Genomic DNA, 5,928 nt, shown 5'->3' on the forward strand with positions numbered 1-5,928 from the left:
CCCCCCCCCCCCCCCCAAAAAAAATTTAGTGTATAATATATATATATATGTATGTATGTGTTAATTTTAGCAATTTCAAAACAAACCCACGCAAAACACAAACAAAAAATAAAATAAGATAAAAAAATTCATAAGCCAATTCTAACTGGTCTAAGTGAACACCCACACATATTTGACAACACACAAGACACCCAAAAAAAAAAGGTTAAAAAAAAAAGCGTTTAACTTTCTAAATTGAGAAGTGTTACGTTCACAACATTTTCACAATATTTTCATAACAAGTTACATGTGGTAAGTTGTTATTGGTTTTAATTTGAATCCACAACTTAAATTACTTTTTTGCCCACTCATAACAGCAATAATAAACTACCACTTACGATTTGTTGTGAAAATGTAGTAAAAATATTATGAACATAGTATTTCTCTTCTAAATAAATGCTTATTTGGAGTTTCAAAAAAAAATTTATACCTCCCCCCCCCCCCCAATTGTAAGTTCTAGCTCCATCCCTGAGCAAGCTATGACAAAAATTATGAGAAAAGTTGTGATCCTGACATTACTCCATTCAATTTAATAGCCTACACAGCCCACTGAATTATTCACCATTTTTTTTACACCTTTCCGTGTTTTTGTGTTGGGTGAATCAGTGAGTATTTTCTCAAAGAACAAGACTTACGTACAGTACCTAAGTGCTGTTTCTTAGATTTTTCTTTTAAGATTCTGCCATGTAAATTTTTTCTCATAGGATGGAAGTGTGTTTTTTTTTTTAGTTAAATAGTCACATGGCTGAATCTTAAAAGAGAAATTCAAGGAATAGCTCTTAAGGTAATATACCTAAATTTTGTCCTTTCTCAAATGCTATGGGAGTGAGATGTGAAAAATTTTAATGATTTTTTAATTTATTTATGAATGTTTAGCAGACTGAAAAAAAAAATTACGAGCTCACAACACTCAACTTAATTAAAGGGTTTCTAAATAAATAAAAAAAAAAACTTAATTAAAGGGGTACCATTTTGTCATCATACTGCTCACAACCACTATTTTATTATTTGTCACCCGCAAATTTACCATCTTGTGAAAAATTATTGTCCAAAAATTCGTTTTTCTTTTGGTAAAATGGAACTTATATAAAAGATACTAAGAGTCCGTTTGGATACTGCTTAATTTGCTAAAAACTGAAAATTGAAAACATGGTAACAAAATAATTTTTAAATATGTGAATAGTGCCATGAGACCCATTTTTAATGAACGTTTTGTTGATAAAAGAGGTTTATGTGTCCTATGAACAGTGCACGGGACTCACTGAAACTCAGTTAATGCTTTTCTAAAAAAAAAAGGTGAAACGTAGAAAAATGCAGACATTGCCAATATAATCAGTACCCAAACGAGTACTAAAGAGCAGAGGCCGAAGCCACTGAATTACAACATCTATTACAATACAAACCCAAATAATCAAAATGTAGAAGGTAAAAAAATAGGGGGAGAAACAAAACGAGAATAAGAATCCAAAGAGACTCCCAATTTAGCTAAGGCATCAGCACAAAAGTTCACTCCTATGAAGCAGTGAAGCAATCTAGTTTGAGGGATTTGCACCAAAAGGTTCCTACAATTATCAACAAGGGCAGAAACATCCCCAAATAAATCAAAATTACTAAAAACTTGGAATATAAGAGTAGTTGCATCAAGCTCTACTTCAACTGCTACAAGCCGAAGCTCAATGCTAATAATAACCCCTCTCTTAAGGCCCATAATTGAGTTGCAATACTAGAGGCCAGCTCAATTGTTTGGGATTTTACCAAATCAAAGAGTGATAATGAAAAAACAAAATGAACACGTCAAGTAAATAGAAATTAGTAACTAACTTTGAGGCACAATTGAATGTTCTTCTTAGACAATATTTGTCCCCATTCGCAAGTTGCTAAAGGGTTTCTACAAACGTGTTCCCAAGATACAACTAGGGGTGCAAAGTAAGCCCAAACTCATTTGTCTGCCCAAACCCACCCACTCTAATTAAACCCAAATCCACTCAATTATTAGTTGGGTTAAATAGGCATCAACCTAATTAGACCCAGTGATTATTGGGTTTTAACTAAAAACCCATTAAGACCCATTTAACCCAAAAATAATATACCCAAATTCAACACAACCCTTCCCATAATAAATAAATAAATAACCCCTCAAACGTTTCAGTGTTTTCATTTTCCTTCATTTTCTCGACTTCCAAACACTTCTCTCTGTCCTCTCGCTTGCTCTCTCTCTTTCTCTCTCTAGCTCTCACAGAGAACAATGAGACACAACAAACACATTTCTTTATAGCAATCCAACCTACATTTAGCAAATCAAAAGCACGAAAATTCAAACCTGCAAGTTTCACAGACATGTGGATCGGTGTTGCCGAAGGCTTCAATCTAGATCTTAAGCCCTTCTTCATAGCAAGCGATTGAGCGATCCACCTGTCCAAGCATCGAAAACATGTCGCCGAGTTGCATGTGACCGAAAAAATTCCGCAAGCACGTGATCGGCGCCTCTAGGAGGATTTGGAAACTGAATGGCCCGCTCCAAAACCGGAATCGCCTCCTCGAACCGCCCTAAACTCGAGTAGATCGCCGCCAAAACATGAAGGCTTATTGCCAAGTCCAGACTCGGCTCACCATCATCTCCACCGGAGCACCGCTCAAACACATACTTTTTGACTCGATAGTTTTCACATTATATCTCAAACACCATTACTAGGTTTGAATTTTTTTTTTTTTTTTTTTTTTTTTTTTTTTCACTCTCTCTAGTCTTCATTCTTGGGATTAAAAAATTCCACATCAGCAATTATATTAAAATTTCAAATAAAAAAAAATTTTCTTTTCTTTCCTATTTTCTCTCACTTTCTTGGCAATCAAATAGTGCAACACATACAAAGAAATGTCATTTCAAGTTCAAGACTTTCTGGAATTTCAAAAGCACTGTCCTTGAAACAAATAGAAATTCTTCTGAACCAAAAAAAAGAGAAAAATGAACGCATCCTTATCAGTTACTCCATTCTTAAACAACCCAAATTAAAAAAAAAAAAAAAAANGAGTTGGTTTGAGCGCTGTTAGGACTAGTGATTTGGTTTGAACCTTGTTTTATTTAAAGCTTCTATTATAGATTTGAGAAATTTTGTGGTTTGTAAGTTTTTTGATTGTTGGGAAAGTGATGAAAGTAAGTTGTTTGGTGCTTAGAAAAAATTTGTGTGCAGACTCTTTAAAGATTGATAGAAATTTGGTCCAGTTCATGTAGTTGATTTAATGTCCACTTGAAATCAACTTATTTTGCTAAACTGAAATTTTATTGCTGAAAGTACTGCAAATAAATGTAAAAGTTAACTGAAATAGTACAGTGAGACCCATGAATAGTATCAAAAGAACAGTAAGACTCATGAATAATACCAAAAATAAGTTGAATAGTAAAATAAGTTAGCAAAAATAATATTTACCAAGAAAAACGAGAAATAGTAAGTTACAAAGAAACACAAGAAATCTTATAAATATTCTCCAAAATACTATTTGTAAAACCCAATATACTTGTTGTATCTAGGGGTGTCAAATGGGGGTTTTAATGGGTTTGGGTGGACATAATTGGGTTGGGTATATAAAACCCATTTATCTATTAAAACTCATTTAACTAATTGCTTCTAACTCAAATCCAACCCAACCTAATTATATGGGTAAATCTCAACTCACCCAATTACCAAAATTACCAAAACCAACTCATTGAGTAAGGCTCGACGAGAACCAAAAGAAATCGAAAAAAAAAAAAAAAAAAACCCTTGGATCTCGAGATTTCAGTTGGCTTAAACTAGATTTGTAAGTTCTTTTCCTATAGTAAATTGCCTTATTGGGTTTGGAGTGCCTCTATAATGGTTTTTTTTTTTTTTGAGTCATTTTTCATTAATTTTTCACTTCATCATTGTATCGTTGTATTCATTGCATTATGCTTATTGCTGTTTGATTTGGTAACTTACTAATTAGTGTTGCATTAATTGTGAAAACTATGATCACATAATTGGTTAATTGGTACTTAATTAATAAATCCACTTCATAATTAAGTAAGAGATAAACGTTTTCCTTGGCATAGTTTTGACTTTTGCCATTGAAGAAAATCTTGACATTGTGAACCCTAAACTTAAATGGCTTAAGAAATTAAGAAAAGCTTAGCCATTTAGCTTATATATTATTGGCATGACATTTTTATAATGATGCCATGTTGTTAGAGTGTCATATGATGTCTTCCTTCATTTCCATCCAGCTCAACAATCCCATATTCCCACCCAACTAGCCACCCACCAACTCATTACTCATAATCATATCCTGAGATGTCAAGAATGTGGTTTGGCAAAGATATGCTAATGGTCTACTTTGATTGCAAAAACTTTTATTTTTTATTTTAAACAATAGGTTTAGGATCATCGTTTATAAGTTTCACTTATTTATTTGCTCCATTATTTTTACTTGAGTAGAAAAAAAAAATCTTTTAAATATATCACCATTAAATATAAGAGACAGAGTTTCTGTTCCTCATTCGAGTGCGACCCATCGCTATCTTCCTGATCAATTTCTCTCAATGTGTTTCATCATTGATGTGTGTGGGAGGAATATTACTTTGATGATTTGATCCCTGGGGTTGAATTTTATTCTCAAATAAAGTTATTCTTCGGTCAAGAGAGAGACAGAGACAGAGACAGAGAGAGTCTTTGAATTGTCATGCACCAATTACATATGTCATGTATTAAATAACATGATGTAACATGATGTAATTGATCAAAAAAAAAAAACATGATGTAACATTTTGGTCATTCCAAGAAGAAGGGTAACCGACGTGATATTCCCCTATTTTTCAGCACATTGGGCAATGACCATAGAGGTACCAAAAATATGAGGTTGCAAACTTGCAATTGCAGTGTGGGGTTGGTACTTTTTTGCTGAATAGTGGGGTTGGTACTTGGTATTGGACCTATTGGTAAGTAAAGTATTCATGGAAATAGACTTCCAAATTCTATTGAGCTTAAAGGGGGATTGGAGAAGAGCATGGGCTTTATAAAAAGCCTATCAGAAGTAACTTGGCTTCAACAACAAAAAGCTTCAGCTCCTCATGCGTCTTCTATTGGCATGAGTGTAAATCATGAGTGGCCCGTGATCTTACTCTGTCCAAATTGTGCCATCCTCCAATACATCATCAACAACAGCCTTTTAGGTAAAAATGAAATTGAGAAAGTATATTTTACCATTAAGATTTTATTTATTATATTAACATATTTTTCATTTAAATAACGCATTACAAAAAACTTAGTAAAATTTGTTTTTTTTTTTTTTTCTATTTTTGGCAAAAAGGAACTTATATAAAAGAAACTAAAGAGCTAAGGCGAAGCCACTAAATTTCAACGTCTATTACAATACAAATCCAAATAATCAAAATGCAACAGGAGAATAACAATTGAAAGGAGAAACAAAACGAAAATAAGAATCGAAAGAGACTTCCAATTCAGCTAAGGCATCAGAACAAAAGTTCGCTCCTCTGTAGCATTGAAACAATCTAGTATGAGGGATTTGCACCAAAAGGTCCCTACAATCATCAACAAGGGCAGAAAGATCCCCAAATAAATCAAAATTACTAGAAACTAGGAAAATAACAGCAGTTGCATCAAGCTCTACTTCAACTGCTACGAGCTGAAGCTCAATGCTAATAATAACCCCTCTCTCTCTTGAGGCCCATAATTCAACTGCCCTTCCCAATATCTAATAAGTCCTCCTAATCCAGCTAATTTGGTTGACGAAAAAAGAATTATACACTTGTTTTTCAACATGTGGATGACAAAAGTCCTCCATACAAATTACGTGTCATATTGGTTGGTCAGTGTAAAGACTAAGGCCTTTGCTCTCTTTATAAATAGAGACATTAAC

Source organism: Quercus suber, unplaced genomic scaffold (assembly GCF_002906115.3).
Source record: "Quercus suber isolate HL8 unplaced genomic scaffold, Cork oak 2.0 scaffold_501, whole genome shotgun sequence".
Lineage (NCBI taxonomy): Eukaryota > Viridiplantae > Streptophyta > Magnoliopsida > Fagales > Fagaceae > Quercus > Quercus suber.